At 33.0% G+C, this 20,639-nt stretch overlaps 1 non-coding gene across 1 annotated transcript; it reads left to right on the forward strand.

Moving 5' to 3' along the window:
* The first annotated feature begins 20,172 nt into the window (after positions 1-20,172).
* On the forward strand, positions 20,173-20,244 carry Trnag-ucc. The gene has a single exon. It is a non-coding gene; the product is annotated as a tRNA-Gly (tRNA).
* Positions 20,245-20,639: the final 395 nt, after the last annotated feature.

A 20,639-nucleotide genomic window follows, 5' to 3' on the forward strand; every position in this document is an offset into this window, starting at 1 on the left:
AGCTCGAGAGGAACCTCTTTCTATTCCAGTCTGATCGTCAGCCTGACCCATATTTCTCGAATGTTCTCCCACCCACCTGTTGCCCCAGTGATTTTCGGTTTCACTCGTGTTTTTTTAAACCGAGGCGGATGAAGTCGAATTAATGTAATAATCGTCAATAAAACGGGCCTTTTTCTTTCGATGTTTCTTCTCGGATGTTCAAGATTTTCGAGTAATTCCATGCATATACGATTCTCTCGTCCAGCCACTTCGCTAATGAAATCAACCGGTGGAAAATGTGAAGTGTTAGGGGGCGAGCCACAAGATAATTTTGTACTGTTAGCTTTTTCACCACGGTTTGACTGATGTAAACACCGTTTTTCATAATAGATCCCCCGTGGCAGAGGCTGTTATCCGAAATTCTCAAACGCAAATGTTGATCTTGCCTTTTTTCACGTCCCCGTTTCTGAATTTAGTCTTGACTGCGTTACTGTTTGAACAAGTAAATCGCAGAATTCATTTTATAGAGACCACAATAGTATGATGAGTACGAAATAAATTTCCGCTTTTCCAAAATAGGCTTTTATTTCGTCAGACGTGTTTCAGTCTAAAATTGACCACCTTCAGTGACTTTAGTGCTACTGGTCTACATTTGACCGAAACGAAAAAACGCCTATTATGGAAAAGACACTCTATCTCCTACCCATTAACTCATTATGGAGTTTCACAAAATTAGGATGGTCACTATCAAAAAATTAAAAACGACAATGAAAAATTGACACGATGAATCACAATGACCAATCAAATGCCACTAAAAAAACTTTTGACATAAGAAATTACAATATACACTGTGAGGCACCCGTTTTGTTAAATAAATATTTGCAATCGTTTTAATTTACTAAGTATTGTGTAGAGATTAGTGACCGTTAATCTATAGTTATTCAGATATCGTGAGATGCATCTCACGATATCTGAATAATTACTAAGTATTAATAAATAAAAATATAAGATATACCTAAATAACAAAATTAAACAAAGTAAAACAAATTTACCAAAAATGTCACTATGGAAACAATGAAGAAAATATTCAATTCAGTACGGAGTATTTCGTCCCCTTGCGTTTACCACCGCTTGCATGCTGTGGCATCGATTTTATGAGGTTTTGAATGTAGTGTTGTGGAATATTTTCATACTCCTCCAACAGGGCCGTTCTTAATACCTTCAAATTTTCTGTTATCACTCAGTGAGTTTTTACACTGTTTGACAACTCGTCCCAAATGTGTTCGATAATAATAATAATAATGCTTTATTGAACATAAGAAAAATAACAATTATCCTTTCAAAGCATTTAAGGGCATGGATCGTGGATCCGTGTGCCAGAGGTCGTTGATTAAACAATCAGAAACTAAAAAAATACACAATAAAGTAAGATAATAATTATAGCCTAGGCAATAACTTGAAAAAAGAGAAATAACTACTGTTAAAATGAGAAAGAAAGAAAATAAAAACAGGTTATACAATACAAATCAAAAATTAAACTCCTTAATAAACTCATATTTGTAATTTCATGCATTTTGAGGCATTAATGGCCGCGAATTTGAATCACTCAAAAACCGTAACAGGTCAAGTCTGGGGAGAGGAAAACATCCGAGCTGCAATAACCGAATCTCACCCAGGGATGAGCTCTACGCCAAGAAATGAAATACAGTTTCAATAGAACGCGAATTTCACAAACAACAGATTCCCAATTCCCATCTAATCCAAACAGCCGAGTTTAAGTGCAAAACCTGACTTCTTAGCTTGAATAGCCATTAAAAATTGTCTTCATGTAGGTCGAACAATGCAGGAGAAATTCGTACTTCTTTATAAAAGAAGAGATGCGTAGAAGCTTGGACACGTGACCAGCATTCTTCGTGATGTTGTTTTTTAATTTGATTAATAAGAACTGAAACGTAATTATGCCAGTCACAGAGGTTGTCCAAGGATATGAGGAAGAGCAAGTTTTACTTTTCAAAGAAATATTTCCAGTGTGCAAACCATGAAATATTATACTTTATTACCACCAAAGATGAAATTTTTGTGTATCTAGTATCAGGAGACATCAGAACTTTCTCAATATAAAAGTAGTGAAGCTTAAGTGCATACACCAAAATTAAATCCATGTTGGTCTCTAAATACAATATATAGTTTGGTGTACCAGATGGCAATGAGAATAACTTTCTTATAAAAAAGTTGCACTTCTTCTATTGATTCGAATTTCTGATATTCCCACATTTGACATCCATAACACAGAATTGCACAACATATCGCATTAAAAATATTAAACTTGACTTTAATAGGGATAGTTTCTTGAAGTTTAGGGATTTTTTTGTACGATCATGCCCATACCATAACACCACCACCTCCATAACTTCTACGGAGTGAATATGTAGCGGGGATTTATTCCTTTCCTATTCTTAACAACTTGACTCATCCGAAAATAAAATTTTAATACAATCTTGCTCAGACCAATTCATGTGATTTCTAGCGAAACTTAACCGAACTTCGATGCTTTGTCAGAAGTTCTGCATTCTCAAGCGTAATTCGCTTCTGAAAATCTTCCCTTTACAGTGCATAAACTGACATTAACATTTCTAACTTGTTGAAGTCGTTGCTTGATCTCAGCAGCGGAAGAATGTCGATTACGGAGTATATTCGAAACAATAAAACGATCACCATGGCGACCTAATGCGTGCCTCATTTAGTAGCCTCCAGTATCGTGATAGCGATGGAAGACCCTTTCTACGGTTGTTCTTGGAATGTTAAGCACCGTGGCCATGTAAGCTTGACTTCTTACATCTTCCAACAATGCTATCTATGATTTAGTCGAATCTGTATCACTTAAAACCATCAACCAAACAAATTTGAAACTTAAACATCATACAACTTTTAAAAAAACTGCCGGAACGTTAGAAAGAAGCTTTACAGAAAAACCAACAAAGAAGAAGTAGACTATTCAAAGATTTATTTTCAAAATCCTATTGTAAACTAAAGTGGGAGATTTTATCTGTGTTTTATTTACCTTCAACCCTTCAAAACGCACCAAATATTGTTGTGAGATCAATGGAGGATTGCCTAAGAGATAAATATCAAGGGTGGCCACATTTTTGCCTCTCAGTGGACATGTAAATGTAATTTCTGGGTATACTATATTGCGCCCTTTAAGAGCTATTGTATCCCCTGTGGTCTGCCTAAAGCACATCGGTGAGTTCTATTTCATCAAGAAACATCAAGATTAACAGGCCCGGTTTCAGTGGTTGAAGCTCTTCTGTGGTCACATTATACATCCCAAAACATTTCCTACTGCGGGCTCTTTGCTACTCTTTGAAGAATCTGCATGTGCCATTTTGGGTTATTCCAATCTTCTCTAAGTGTCCATTTAACTTGGAGTGTCCTGTTAGGAATCCTATTAGGATTCGCAGTTTATTCCTGCTTCCCTTGACACATTCTAAAATTTATTTCCTTCCAAAATTGGTTAGAAGATTCTTTGATTGTCTGTGTCCAATGAGTGAATTCCATAATTCCCTCATTTTCTTTTTGCCCTTATTCCTTTGTCTGAGATACTCGTTAAAAGTGTGGGTTCTTATGTCACCGAAGGGTTCAGGTCCTGTCAGCGGTGTACCTTGCAAGAGTGTCCTCTTTCTCATTGCCTTCTACTCCCATGTGTCCTGGGACCCAGCAGAGGCTGGCGTACCTAATAAGTTTAGTTTGGTTTTGCAGTTCAGCACCATCCTTGAACTAATGATATTTGAGCTTAGTGCTTTGATGGCTGCTTGGCTATCTGACATGATAGCTATATTCTTGTTTTTGTACCTTTTAATTAGGTTGAGTTAGGTACATCTTTCGATTGCATGAATCTCAGCTTGGAAGATACTGGTGTATTTTCCATGGGTTCTGAGTATTTGAGTCCAGGTCCAAATACTCCTGCTCTTCTGTCTTCTTGTGTTCTAGATCCATCTGTGTACCAAAAGATGGTACCATTCTTGAAAGAGGTGTTTCCCTTTTGTTCCCATTCTTTTTTTGTACCTAGGTTTATTCGGAAATTTTGATTAAATTCAAACATCCTGTTCATGTCGTCTCTTGGAGCCATGAGTATCGGATGGTCTTTCCATAGTTTGTTGCTATCTCTCCATTTTAGTTTTATTCATTTTATTGTTGTAGGTTTCTCTTTGGTAAAATTAATGATTGTTTTCTGCGCGGTCTTTATTACCATGTGATGTAGGGGGATTAATCCCAGCACTTTTTCCATGCTAATTGTAGGACATGTTCCTATTGTTCCCGTTATGTAGATGCATGCAAGTCTCTGTATTTTTGTGAGTTCTTTCCTTTTAGTTACTTGTTCTTTTTTGTCAGCCCAGGCTATAGCTCCGTATGTAAGTATAGGTCTTACATGTTGTATCATCCATAGTAGGGTTTCCGGTCGGTATCCCCAGTTCCTTCCTGTTATTCTTCTGCACACCATCGAAGCTCGCGTCGCCTTCGTGACGGCAGAGCCAATGTGTTTCTTAAATGTTAGTGTTTTATCTACTATGATGCCTATATATTTGATTTCTTTTTTGATTTCTATCACGATATTATTGAGTGTTATTTGCCTCATGTGATCTAGTTTTCTTTTCCGAGTAAAAGCGACTATAGTTGTTTTATTAGGGTTGATTCCTAAGTCTGCGGTTTTACACCATTCTCCTGTGATTTTTAGACCCTCTTGCATTATATCACAGAGAATTTCCTCGAATTTTCCCCTGGCAGTCAGGACTATGTCGTCCGCAAATCCCTGTCATTTTATCCCTGTACGTCCAGGGTCTCGAGCTGTTCATTAACTTAGGCTCCATAGAAGAGGTGACAGTACCCCTCCTTGAGGACAACTCTTGATTGTGCTAACTTAGCTTAACCTATAAGCTAGTGTCTGTTCCTATATTTGTTTCAGCTATTATAGTTCTTAGCATTTCTCCAATCCATCTGGATGTGGTTTGTTCTACGTGTTTTTTCCCTAGGGAAACCTTTATTGATGCTGAGATGCATTGTCGAAGGCTCCCTTAATATCGAGAAACGCGCAGATTGCTATTTCCTTTGTTTCCAGTGTTTCCTTTAGGTCACTGGTTAGCTGCTACAGTGCAGTTTCTTCCTGCTCTGTATGCATGCTGACAGTGATGGAGAGGTTTGTCTACCAGTGCTGTCGTTCTTATATGGTTGTTTATCAGCTTTTCAAGGGTTTTTAGTAGAAAGGTTGTTAAGCTGATTTGTCTATAGGATTTAGGTAGTGTAGGGTCTCTTTTTCCAACATTCGGTATAAACACTACCTTTGCCCTACGCCATGTCTATAAGCTAAGCTGCTTCTATATAATTGCATCACTGTTGGAGAGATTATATCCATCTCAGTGTATATAATAAATATAAATGTTTTTCCAAAACTATTAATGAATTTTACTTCATTTAATGTTTCACTATCCATCCCAGGCTGCTACCTCTCAACACGTAAACATAGTCCAAAACAAATGTTTGAGGAAAATAATAGGATATGTTATTAAATGTTTGTCCTACTTTTGACTGTTGAGTTTCGTGACTGATTACAAAAACAAAAATGTTTACTGTCAGTATTTGTGTCAATTAAGGTTTATTTAAAAAATGTCAATTATTATATTTTATGCCATAAAATAGTAATTTGTTGTCTTTTTGTTTGTACAACATTATAATTGTTTCTTTGTTAAATTCCTTTCTTTGTAGTTCGAACAATGATGTTTTGTTTTAATCTTTGCTTATGTGTTACTTTTTAAAACGGCACTTTGTTAACTTTCTACTTTAAAAAATGATACTTTGTATTATTTTTGATCGTTTACCATAATTGTGTACAATTCAAGGAAAGGACAAACAAATAAAGCTTCTTTTTATGTTGTAAAACAATAACGTTTTCTCTTTTAGATTGCGTACAATCACAAAGGTTTACAAATTAAGAAATTCGTATTGTATAGGATTTCCTAATTGTTAAATATGTCAGTTAATAACTCTTTTTCATTTCATATGAAAATAAATGTACCATTAAACATAATAGATTAACTGAAACAAGTCATCCAAAATATTACATTGAAAAGAAAAATATTAGTATAAAAATGTCAAAAAACCATGTCGATCTTCAATAGAACTATTAATCTAAGATTACTAGATAGCATAACCAATAGGCCAAGATGTAACAAAAAAATATTCAACTGAAACTTTCTTTGGTTTGTCAAGTAAATTATACCAATTATTATAACAATACACCTGACATAAAAATGGTGTAGCACAAATTCAACAACAGTGGAAAAATATGTTTTCAAATTTACATTGTTTAATATTTCATAGATTTTAAATATGTCAATTAATTAATAATTGTAATATGTCATCAAGCAAATAGTAATTTGTATTCTGTTCGATTTCGTAATTTTTTACAAATTAAAGAAGTATTCAAAAAGACAAACAGGTATGTATAATAGTTGTTTTTTTTTGGGGAGGGGAATGAGGGTTCCAACAATAAAGATCATATCAATCCCAGGGTGTTGATGATTTTGAAAAAAAGCCGGTTTGTAAGTATGTCGGTTCGAATGCAGGGCCGATAGATTCGAAGCAGGGGCCCTTTACCTTGATGGGAGTGATGGGCCAACGAACCCCCAGATATTAGTGTTGAAATCATTAACGCCAACAAAATATAAATGGTAAACTTTTTTCAGTGGTATATTTTCTCCAAAATGTCGTTTAAAAATATTGCCATTAAAAATGTGTAATATTTAATGATAATATCAATAATAATTTTGTGATCGTGAGATGCGTTCTGGTGTGATGTAGGTTTATAAAACATTTCCGTTATCGTGCCGATAAGGATAAAGCACGATAAAGAAAATGTTTTCTAAACCTACATCAAACCAGACTGCTTTTTACGATCTCCAAATATTAAGGTATTCGTATTTAAGGCTCGTGTCAAAATTATTTGTAAAAATTTACGAAGGTTGTCTGTTTCTCAAAATAGCACGAAAACATTCTTAGGTTTGACGAGATTAGTTATTCTGTTTTGCCTGCGCACACCCGACCCCCAGGAGTCCAGAAATTTGCAATTGTGATTAAATTCTGGGCCATCGGCCAGCTTCCGGATCATTGAATATTTGATAAGGCCGCGGTCCTCGATTGCACACACTTTAAATCAAAACGTAATACTCTAAATGTTGACTGTGGAGTGTAAAACAATTCATTTATAGCCAACGAGAAAATTCATACAGAACAGTCTCATAGCAACAAATTATGCAATAATTCTTGCTCAGTTGTTGTTTATTAAATACACACTGACTGTATGAATGAGAGCAGCAAATATATTGAAAGGTAGAGGCGAAAGTACGATGCTAGAAAATACATCATGCGAGATCGTCATCCTGATATAACAAAGTTACAGAATTAACTATGCCCTTTCGACATTTACTTCCCACGCAATAGTCGTTTGTTAATTAAAAATATGAAAAGTTGTTTCAACAAACAAAATTTGAAATGTTCATTTATTTCTAAAGAAGATATTTCACAACCCGTGTTTTTCTGGTACATGATATTGATTTTTATGAAAGCTATATTGCCATTCCTTACTATCGTGTTCAGAAGGTTGTTACATAAATCTCTTATGAACTTGGAGTCATAGGTTTTTAAATTTTTTTTCAAATAAATGATAATCTTCATTAAAATAAATTAAAATAAAAATTATTTTTATTTAAAAATATTAANTATGGGAAATTATTTTGATTAAAGAACATTGCTTTAAAGTAACTAGTTTCTTTTTTTTTGTTTAATACCAAAATCCTGCATTATTTTCCGGACAACCCAATAGATCTTAAAGTTTGTACGTTTAACTTTATATAAAACTCCGTCTTTCGAAGCTTGAACTGCTTTGCAACTTGTGTTTTTCCACTTCGGTACAAACCTTTACCATGATCGATGTGGGTGTTTTAACAGAAACTTCATTTACAGTATACCACGAAAATAAATGTCAAACTTTATTATTAGATTTTATTTTTCATAATTTGAACTTTGCCATTAGAAAAAAATTGAGAGATTTTTTACATTTTTCCACGCTCGATGTGATTTAACGTTAACGAGCCATCCGAGGTTCGCGAATGGAGAGATTTCCACGATCCTCATTTCATACCATTATAGGATCTACCTCTTATTATATCGAAAAGGGGAAATAGTAATGTTCATCCTTTCAGTGGGGATTTTCTCGAGGATCAGTGCCGGTGTGGGAGAAGCAATTTTCGCTCTGGTCAACGTGAAAGAAGGTACAAAGAAACACCAAGGGGGTGATATTTGAAGACCCGCGACATATCAATAATAACGCCCGGGAAGTATCTTCCTTTGCCCTCCCTTGATCTAAAAAACGATTTTTCTCAAGTGTACCTTACTCGCCGTCGATACACTCCGGGGAAAATAAATTACCTTTTCATTATATTTTTCCAAATTATTTATACAAAAATATACCATTTACTAAACCAAAATAAAACAAATTTTACGTTAGTTACTTCATTATATTATTATTTTTATTTCAAAACACTTAATTGAATTTAAGATATCAAAATTTTTTTAATTCTGATTAATAAAAAAATTGTTCCATTTAGTTTTGTAATATCATTGTAAATAAAATGAATAGCATTTTTTTAGACATGATATCGAAATACGATTTTATTTCAGAAGTGGGTATGTAAAGTATGGAAGCAATTTAACATTCCAAACTTAAGTTTAAACTTTCATGATTATAATTGACTTATAATTGGCTTACAAAATAATGTGCTAATTAATTATCATTAGGGACAATTAAGGTTTCTAGTGAATCGGCTTTGGAATTATCTCCCTCTCGGCCGTTACCAGATTTCACCCAAGGCAGAAAGTGAAAATATAGAATTAATTATACAAGATATTTCTGTTTAATTAACTTTTCGTATAACTTCATTTGATTAAAGTATACCGTAACGGCTATCACCGAATGTTAAAAAAAAGGCTTTAGACCTTTCTATTGGGTTGTCCGGAAAATAATGCAGGATTTTGGTATTAAACAAAAAAAAAGAAACTAGTTACTTTAAAGCAATGTTCTTTAATCAAAATAATTTCCCATACTCTCAATACATTTCTCCCAACGTGTTGGTANTATATATAATATCCAGAAAATGTAATTTACTTTAAGAAAAAGGAGGATTTGCATCTCAACCCCACCTTTTGAATTTACCCTCCTTTTTACCATTTTTCAAATGGCGTGCAATCGGATTGGATTCTCGGCAACAAATGAAATTTGGTAAAAACTAGAATACTATATATAATATCCAGAAAATGTAATTTACTTTAAGAAAAAGGAGGATTTGCATCTCAACCCCACCTTTTGAATTTACCCTCCTTTTTACCATTTTTCAAATGGCGTGCAATCGGATTGGATTCTCGGCAACAAATGAAATTTGGTAAAAACTAGAATACTATATATAATATCCAGAAAATGTAATTTACTTTAAGAAAAAGGAGGATTTGCATCTCAACCCCACCTTTTGAATTTACCCTCCTTTTTACCATTTTTCAAATGGCGTGCAATCGGATTGGATTCTCGGCAACAAATGAAATTTGGTAAAAACTAGAATACTATATATAATATCCAGAAAATGTAATTTACTTTAAGAAAAAGGAGGATTTGCATCTCAACCCCACCTTTTGAATTTACCCTCCTTTTTACCATTTTTCAAATGGCGTGCAATCGGATTGGATTCTCGGCGACAAATGAAATTTGGTAAAAACTAGAATACTATATATAATATCCAGAAAATGTAATTTACTTTAAGAAAAAGGAGGATTTACATCTCAATATGAGCACTTTAGATGGTATAGAAGATATCAGGAGTATTCACGATCTTTGTGTTAACCCTGTTAACTCTGTTAGGCCCTGATAGTTCGAGAAAAATGATGAAATAGACTTGTAAGAATCGACTGGTTAACATTGCTCGACCTAACAGGCCAGAGCCAATGTTAGATGTTCGTCAATTAATTAAGGTTTTTAGTTGAGATAAGAAAGTCAGTGTCACGAGCGGGTTTCGAACCCACGATCTTCGGCTAGATACGCCGCTGCTCTACCACTTGAGTTGTCGTGACCTCGATCGTGGGTTCGAAACCCGCTCGTGCCATTGACTTTTTAATCTCAACTAAAAACCTTAATTAATTTTTCTAACTTTGTACGGGCTGACATGTAAAACTATGAGTTTGACCAAAACAAACAACCGCTAAAAATAAATTAAAGGAACTGCCGTAGTATTAACCCACAGACTCAAACACATCTAACTACCTGGTAATATTTTTATACTGAGAGNAAGAGAGAGAGAGAGAGGGAGAAAAGGAAGGGAAGAGAGAATAAATAAGTTAAAAAAAGAACCAGAGTAAGTAACGGATAGAAAGTGATAGAAGTAGAGATACTTAGTGAAAAAGAGGAGAGATATAAAAAAAAGGTAAAATCAGAGAATTAATTACTGAAGGGACGAGCGAACTGGAACTTGAAGTGGGATGAATAATAACAGTACGTCCTCTCCAAGCAGAAAAAAGGCTTTAGACGTGTTTGGTTGAGGTAGCTAAACAAAATTAGTTTTGAATCAAAAGTAACTGTTGTGGTATGGCATTTGCAAACCCAATTACTTTCGAGTGCTTTCAGAGGCTTACTGAATCGGCGAAACGGGTCGAGGGCTACTGTGTTACCAGAGGCTAAGGACCGAAATGGCTTAAACGGATTCCGACCGGTATGAAGAGGAGAGATGATTTAGGGGGTTAACTACAAATTTCCGGGGGGCAAACCTCAATCCCTCTTCGAAGGGCATCGGCCATCCAATATTCCATCGCCCTTCGGAATCACTTTCATTTAATGCGACGGCCGTCGATTAGACTCGGGCCAACGCCGAATCCGCGTATCCTCACCGACACGTCCTTTCGACTAATACTGATGATTTTTTAATTACTTTTTTCCGCACATTCCAGGTGATGTGAAGATTAAAATATAAACGAGAAAAAACTGTGAAGAATAAATCCACAATCGCTTTATAAAGCCTCGTCTTGCTGGTTTGTTATTGCTTTGACGAAAAACCGAGAGCTTACTGAGGGCGGTTTGCCTTAAGTCGAACAATTATTCTGAAATCGTGAGATGCGGTCTGGTGTGATGAAGGTTTCGGAAAAATATTTTCTTTATCGTGCCAACGTTTCGATCTTTATTGAGATCATCTTCAGGGCTAAAAGTGTTTGTCTTCTGTGTAATTGTGCCATTCTTGCGTGTCGTGTTGAGAGTGCCCATCACACCAGACCGCATCTCACGATTTCTGAATAATTATCGACTAACGGTCACTACTAACCACACACTTAACTCGAACATTTTTACTCAATGTAATAAAAATAAAGTAAAATGTAATAGTCGTGAAAATACTTGTTCTGTTACATATTTATTACAAAAATATTGTTGCGGATGTAAATGTTATAAATTAATCATATTTGAATTCAAAATATTGAAGAATTGCAATAAAACGAAACAAAAGTTTCATTGTTATCACTTACATTTCATTTGAAGAATTTTAAAAATTCTTTTTCAGATATCTGCATGTTCGTATTAACGACAAAATATATCATATATATATCAAAATTGTAGATCTTTTATGTTTATACTTACCTCTCACATGCATAATTTATATTATTTACCTCCGAATTGTATTTTTTCCAATCAATATATATTTTGTTATTCATCCAGACCCAAAAAAATGAAAAAAGAATCTACAATCCTTCAGTCCTGACCGCTCCTCACTACTTTAACCAATTAGTAATTAAAGTTTCACAGTCTTGATAAAGCGGATACATATCACGAAAGCTCGACGATTGATCTTATCATTATAATGTCGAAGGCTGATCACTATTATATCAAAGGTAATAATGTCCATAATATAATGTGTTTCATTGTCCCCTTAAGTTACCCTACAAACAGTCAATATGGTCAGCTGTTAGTTGGACAAGTTTTCATGTGGTAACAACAATTATTATTTGAGAATATTTGCACAAAACAATGGTTTGCTAAAAACGAACCGTTTTTGTTTATCTATTTTTTTGCATCATCTCATAGGCCAGAGCGACCGTCTTTTATTTTATTATTTATATTTGTTTTGCTATATTATTATTTAAATTCTCACTCCAACTCTATCAAAGAATCCGATAATAGCGGAGTAAATGCACCGATTTTATTATTTCCTTGTAGCTTGCTACTGTATGTTTTGGAAGGTGGCTCACCACCTTATTTAACATTTCTTCTCGATGTAGAGTTCAAATCTTCTTTAAGGTCTTTACTAGGTGAAAGAAAGACAAAAGTGTTGGGATCACCAAGCTTTCGGCAACATTGTTGCCATCATCAGGGCCTATTTATTAAGAAAAATATACATAATTAAAATAAATTCAAGCAATAATGCATACTTTCCCGAGAGAGAAGAGTAAAAAATTCTGATCGAAAAAAAAAACTAATGTAAAAGTGCTTTGGTTTAGGTTATGAAGCACATGGCCAGCATTCAGGTATACATGGTGAACAACACATGTATGTAAAGTAGTGAGTAATTACTCGCATATAACATTAACAATTGACAACAATAATAGTTTATATATATAATAACATTTAAAAAAAAATTACCTCACTAATAATTCATATAATTACAAGTCCAACTGTTTTTGTTCTTACTAGTTATTTTTGACATTAAAAACATATGTTATCACAGAGTATTACATTAATGACTAGAATTATAGCTTTTTAAATTACATGTACAAAGGATTACAAATTAAGATGAGAACACGACACAACGTCGCCTCACCTGAGGTTGGACTGTTACAGGCTACCACGCTCAGTGCACTCCCAATTATGCGCCCTCTAACGGTCGCCACCTTTCTTCCGTTTTTTATAAATTTCCAATAGCCCCGCAAATGTTGAGATGGAGCCTAGTTCGTCACCATTTAAATTGCAGGCACTCCTCGTTAAATGGATAAGTACCTTTTCCAACAGTAGTCTTCTCTCAAAGCCGACCTCTCGACTCAAGATCTCCGGGGAGTCCAACTTGAAAAAATGACCATTGTTTGTAGCATGAGAGGACTGTGGTCAGCTTTTTATGAATACAATCCAATCTATGTTGGTTCATTCTAATGTGAATATGTTGCTTTGTTTGTCGAACATATTGAGCGTCGCAACCACCACAGGACACCCTACAAACCACATTCTTTCACCTAGTAAAGACCTTAAAGAAGATTTGAATTCTACATTGATTATCTGCAGGTCGATCTACAAACATCATTTCTTCTCGAGCTCGATTATATTTTTTACATTCCAATATGATATGTTCCAGTGTTTCCACTTCTCCGTATCCACATAACTCGTCCATGGACAGGTCTATCTTTTTTAAGTACATGTATGATGGTTTTTAATCATGATCTTGACAGATTCTGTGATCAATATTTAGAACAATCCTATGGGCTTCAGACAGAAAACTCGATATTAGTGAATGAAGTAGGAGATAAAACTCCTTTTAAATATTAAGTGTATTTCAAGATATATTTCTAGTCTAGATATATTTCAGGCCGTGGGGATGAGTCTTTTCTTTTATTTGTGGCAACATTAAATTCATGTAAGGAGAAATGGAGATTGAGAAGGTTCGATTGCTTGCTATTTTATAATTCGCATTCACTTAAATTTTTCGGTTCACAAGGAACCTGGGCGTTATACTGAAATAATAATATTCTCATTTATTTTAATTCAGTTCTCAAGGGTTTGTTATTTGTATGTACAATATATCTCCATTTTGTTTTTAAAAATAACCATTGTTACTTTTTTCATTTCTGGCCTTGCCAAGGTTCAATTTATCAATAGTAAGTTTTCAAAAAATTCCGCGGTTTTAAAAGCCATCACGTTAGAAAACACATTTGTCCATACATTTGGAATATATTTTATCTCACTGTATGTTATTTTTTATTTTAATATAAAAAATGTTTGTGTTGTAACAAAAACTTATTTTTTAAATCTACTACTCTCGGTCGAAGAGTTGTTTTCAATATTTACAAAATTCGATATTTTATTATTTTACTTCCGCAGAAAAAACTCGATATTAGCTAATAGAGTAGGGGATAACATTTATTTTTAATGAAGAGCTTTCACTTATTAAAAAAGAACGAAAGTGCAATGTAATCAGATTAGCGGTTGAGCAGTGAAAGCATTAAGTGTGGAAAAAAATTGAATGTGCTAAATGAAGTGGTAAAAAATCATCACGTGTCATCAATTAGTCCTTTCAAGCCGCCGGTGTTAAAACATCCCTCGGAAAAAAATTAGAGGCGGATTCGGTTTAATAACCGTGTAACAAATCGGGGGTTGGGTTGAAATGAATAATTGGTGTAATTTTTTTTTTTTAAACCAAAGTTCTGGTCAGAGTGGTCGATATATTCCGCTAAGGACGGCCAAGACTGCTGTCGAGCCTGCAGTATCTTGAAACGAGGCCAAAATCCGCAGTAGAGAATGCAATTAACCCTTTACCGACTAAATCTTTGTCTTGAGTAAAACTCCCATTTTTATCATGTTCGCCCCGGAGGTAGTAATCTTTCTCTCTGACCCTCTCCCCCTTTTTCCATTTATTAATGACTTCACATAATCCTCTGACTCTTTTCTTTAATATACAATTATTTTAAATTTTCTAATTAATGCACAAGTTTAATAATTTTTTTCTATTGTTTTAAGTTTCTACATATCGAGGCCAACAGTAATTTTAAAGGTGTTACTGTTGCTATAAATCATAACGATCGTATTTCATTGGCTATGATTGTTAAAAGAAGATCGTAAAACACAGCAGGCATTTATCATGACAGTGAGAAAAAGAGATATTGCATATCTCGGCCGCCGGACATTTTTATCATAAATCACAAGATCCAAAGGCAATTGTTAACAACGAAATTGTCATGGCCGAATATTAAGAATGACAATCGTATTATCAATAAAATAGGTATACATTTTGAGCAATTGTTAAAATTTGTAAATATAAATCGGTCATCTAGAAACTTTACAAAGTAATAAATCTAATAGGTTGTTAACTGTGGTAAGTATAGCTAAGAAATTCGATATAATTTTTAAAACTTGTTTTTTTCTTATATCCTGTCCGGCTTATTTGAAATTTTGAAGAACTAGTTACGAACACTGTTTACATCAATTCTAATGAAATAATTATTGTATCAATGAATAGCGAAGGGTTACTAACAATCACAGCATCAACAGATTACGAAATTATGAATTAAAAAGTGACCAATAAATTATAATTTTGATATCTTAATTGGCATTACAACGTTCATTTTATAGGGATAATCTTAGGATATCGTTCGTCTCCATAGTTTCGGTGGACTTTGCAAATTCAATGTCAGCTTCGTTTTTATTGTACTTTCTCCTCTCCCTTAGTCAAACACCACAGGAAAAGAGACAACAAAATATAATTTTCAAAACAGTGTAGACAATTTATGATATCCGAAGGTGAACCAATGATATTTTGGAAAATTTTAAAAAGTAGCAAATTTAGTAAAGAAGTTTAATAAACTTAGAATAGGTTTAGCTAAGAGGGCGGAGGTATGTAATTATCACAAGCTATTTTATTTCTCTCCGTAAAATGTCTGATTTTCTGCAACTACGAGAATATCTTTCTTCGACTGTTGACGTGAAACAATTAACATAAACATCTCTGAAATGCAACAAGAGATTATAAAAACACTATTATAAAAAAAAGCCATAAAATAATGTGTAATACTGTGTACAAATTAAAATTTGAAGAAATATAAAAGCTAGAAAATGTATAAAGAAAACTACGGTTAAAACCAACAAAACGGAATTGAAGGGATTGGTGATAATTATCTCAAAATTTTATTTGCTTGTCATATTTCAAATTTTGAACAACTTCAATGAAAAAATAAATTGGGCGGATTTTTAGTAAAATATTATAATGTAAAGTAAAAAATAGTAAAGGTGAAAGTTGAAGGCAAAAAATTATTTTTGTGTGCTGTTTCAATACATACCGACTTGTTTGTTTCACTTCAAATTCCGAAAAATAGATAAATAGTCAGTTTAAAAATATTCACAAGAGATAATCATTATAAATAATTACAATTAATTAAGGCTTTTAGTTGAGATAAAAAAGTCAATGGCACGAGCGGGATTCGAACCCACAATCTTCGGCTAGATACTAAATTAGTGAATTTAATGAATTTAAATGAAGTATACTTCGCTAAAGATCTCCGTGGTCATTTCATTTGTCACCGAGAATCCAATCCGATTACTCGACATTTGAAAAATGGCAAAAAGGAGAGAAAATTCAAAAGGTGGGGTTGAGATGGAGGGTTGAGAGACACAGATGGAAACGTGAAACTCGAGTGGATCGAGGTCACGATAACTCAAGTGGCAGAGCAGCGGCGTATCTAGCCGAAGATCGTGGGTTCGAATCCCGCTCGTGCCATTGACTTTTTTATCTCAACTAAAAATCTGAATTAATTATAATATATTAATTGGTCAAGCGGACCACGAAATTAGTGAATTTAATGGATTATAAATAATCAAGGAATAAATTCCGCGAAATTGGAAGAATTATTAAAAAAAAGTCTTACATTCGTGAAAAGAGAGAGTTAACAGAAAGAAATTTGTTTTCTGATATCTTCAAATATTATACTAAAAATCGTATATCATGCAGGGTGTACCAACTTCTACAATGCACTTATTTAATTCGGAAACGATTATCTTTTCCAAAAATTCTCACACAAACCACAAGTTAATTTTGGCTAGGAATCGTGTGGTGGTAACAGATTTAACATAACTTTCTCACGTAGCTGGGAAATGACACTAACATTGTTATTTTAATTAAGAATCCCATAATTTTATTGAACACTTCGATTTTAGAGCTTATTTTATACCACTTTTACTGACTGGAAAATTTTGATAGTAACGACCATTTTTATGGTATGCCTGACAGAAGACAATTGAGAGGGGTATGCTATTTCTTACAAGATGGCCCTTCCCGTTTATTTCGAAAACAATTAGCATTAGCAAATTAATTTAGGATAGGAATCGTCTCAGAATAGGGTAGGGATTATGGGGTTGCTTTTACGCCTAGCCTATAAGAGGATTTAAAAAAAAAAGTACTGCCCAGCATTAACAAAATGAACAATCATACGTCTCTTCTCGATGCTTGCTTCTGGATGCTTCTAACATTTTTGTTGGAAAACAGAGCAGAAATGAATACTCAGGTATACATTATTATTCGTTACAATCCAAATAATTTGAAGAGGGTTAATTTCGAGGAAATAACAAAAACAAAAATTGCAAGAAAAGAGGTGATTGACATTTGAAATTTAACTAAATATACCAGAACATCGAGTCATTGATATTTTTAAATGCATATTTACAGTTGGATAAGAAAGCTAAAACAAAATGGAAGATAATACCATAATTCGGGCAAAAGAAGTGGGAACATATTTTTTGCTTGCAAAAGAAAAAAAAAATCGGGCATAACACAGAAATGGTCGATTCTATCAAAATTTTCCAGTCAGTAAATGTGGCATAAAAAAGCTCTAGAAACGAATTGTACAATAAAAATATGGGATTCCTAATTGAAATAACTAAGTTTGTATCATTTCCTAGCTAGAAGAGAAAGTTATGTTAAATCTTTTATCACCAAGCGATTCCTAGCCAAAATTAACTTGGGGTTTGTAATTTTTTCCAAAATTAATCGTTTCCGAATTAAATGGGTGGACTATAAAAATTGATAAACCTGTTCACGTGTGGTATTTAATGACCGTTAGTAAATGATTATTCGGAGATCGTGAGATGCGGTCTGGTGTGACGTAGGTTTTAGAAAAACATTTTCTTCATCGTGTCAACATTTCGATCTTTATTGAGGTCAAAACAAACACTTTGAGCCCTGAAGATGATCTCAATAAAGGTCGAAACGTTGGGACGATAAAGAAAATGTTTTTCTAAAACCTACGTCACACCAGACCGCATCTCACGATCTCAGAATAAACACCTGTTTATCCTAAGTATAACAGTGAAGAAGAAATATTGAAAGAAATATTTATATTAAAAATATTTTTTTTAAATTTATTTATTATTAATCTAAACTAACTCAATCAACCATGTCGTTTTAAAAGTTTAGAAAATAAAAAAATAAAAATACAAAGAAATAATTACGGATGTAAAGAAGCAAGAAGGCAAACGGTATTTTTTTATGCTGAATTTAAAACTACTTTATCTAAGGTTTCGCCCGAAGATGATGTAGCCGAGGTCGTCGGTCGTTTGGGTGTGATAGGACGTTGAACCCGTCCACAGCACTTTCTCTTCCTGACTATCTTCCTAGGGACAATTTCTTAACAAAATCCAACAAAATGCTACTGAAGTTTTAAATTTTGTTAAAATATTTTGGAATTTATTCTCATTTTATATCAATTTCATGAGATAAATTTCCGTAGATCTGCATAATTTTGAATTTGCCTGTTAAATCCTGTTGCATAGAATTAGTTAGTTTAGGAAATGTATTCCTATTTTATATGTATATTATGATTAAATATGTAAATTGAAATAATAAAATGAAATGTTATGTAAGTAATGCGTTATCATTTCCTCAGATAATAAAATCAATTTAACAGTAAATAAAATAGTAAAACAGAACATGAGCACCAGGTATTTCAATTGAGTATGAAACACCATTTTGATCAAATTTAATGTTACATCAGAAATAATTAAAACAAAAAATCTTTTAACAAAATAAATTAATTTATTTAAACATTTAACATTACATATTTAAACATTCATTTATTATTAGCGACGGAAGTCGTTTTTATGTTTTAGTTGTGGTGTAACAATTAAAATAATTTTTAAATAATTTTCTAAGCTATGATTTTATTAGTATTCAGTTTATAAAATATATCCTATAAAATGTAGCGAAAACATTCGTAGTTAGAAAATTAGTCGACAAGGGGGGAAATAATTTAATTTGCCAAAATAATAGTTTTTTAAATTTAACAAGTCATCATCATGATCATGACATTCTATTTACTTATTGACCAGTCACATATTGAACAACATTAAAAATGATACGCATAATAAAACATAATTGTATGCTTGATTTATGGTTCTATTTTCTTTATGACTTCACTATATCCTCCTAAGCAATAATTTTTAGTATAAAACTATATTTTGAATAAAGCAATGTTTATTCATTATGAAAAAATTTTACATTTCGAAAATTAACCGAAAACGAAAAGTTCTTCTAGTTTTTAACTAACACATTTATTGTTCATAAGTCGACGACAAAAACTATCATAGTTGCATTTACCGCTTTACCAATGTTTATTTAATGAAGTTTAAAAACAATTTTAATTAATAATATACGTTGGATATTTCTTTTGGTCAAAAAATATTTTTAGTGAAAATTGTTGGCAAGAAAATTTTATTCTGAATTTAAATTTCTAGTTAAAAAGAAAAATATTTAATTGTTTTGCTTTTCCGGAATACATTAAGTAATAAATTAATAGGTAAGAAAACTATTTAGAACCGAAATTTTTGGATGAGATGTTTTGAACTTCAACCGTTATTGATGCCGCCGAGTAAGGATTCTCTAGATCTACACAGCGAAAAGAGGCGGACTATAAATTGAGAACATTAACTTAAATAATACTGATTTACTGGACTAGAAATGTATCATGTCAGGAACAAGAAATAACCACTTAAAAAAAAAATATTGAAGAAGCACCAGTCCGCAGGGCCAGAAAACGCGAGTAATTGTAATTATGCCAAATACATTTTGTCATTTGAAACGAATGTGAATATATTTATTAGATAACAATCTTTGATATTAAAAATTACATTTTTTATTATTTAAATTCGACAATTTTTTAATCCTATCTTGCAAACACGACTCAAGGTTACGATTAAAAAATACTTGAGTTTGTTTCACGTTGTAGATTTTTATTTAGGTTTATGGATTAATTGATTGGACCAAATTTACAAATTTAATATAATAAATCATTTAATATATTAATTAAAGTTTTTGAATAATTAGAGAGAATGAATGAAATGGGAGATTAGAACGGTTCTCAATAGCTGCGATGGTGGTGTAATGGTGAGCATAGTTGCCTTCCAAGCAGTTGATCCGGGTTCGATTCCCGGCCATCGCACTAAAATTTTTTTTACCCTTTTTTATTAAAAACAGTTATTTATTAATTTACGTTGCTTAATTGAGGCTATGGGACTATATACTGTTCATTTCATGAGAGGAATAGTTATTGACTAGCGTGTAGATTAATGATTTTTTTTGTATGTGTACGGATGTAGTACAATTAAATTGGATTTTTATATTTCTGCCAAGCTTCCACCTCTTTATTCGTTTTTCATCAGGAAGAAAACATACATGTGTCATTTATAAAAATTTTGGTTTACAATACATATTTATAACCATTTCTCTTTGAGACTAAACTTACTGGTACACTATCAGAAAAGGTAAACAAAAGCGGTACGTTGGATACTCGTTTTTCACATATGTACATACATAAATTATTTAACTATGGGATGC

Source organism: Cimex lectularius, unplaced genomic scaffold, assembly GCF_000648675.2.
Source record: "Cimex lectularius strain Harlan isolate CLEC.00 unplaced genomic scaffold, Clec_2.1 scaffold190, whole genome shotgun sequence".
In the NCBI taxonomy this organism is placed as follows: Eukaryota; Metazoa; Arthropoda; class Insecta; order Hemiptera; family Cimicidae; genus Cimex; species Cimex lectularius.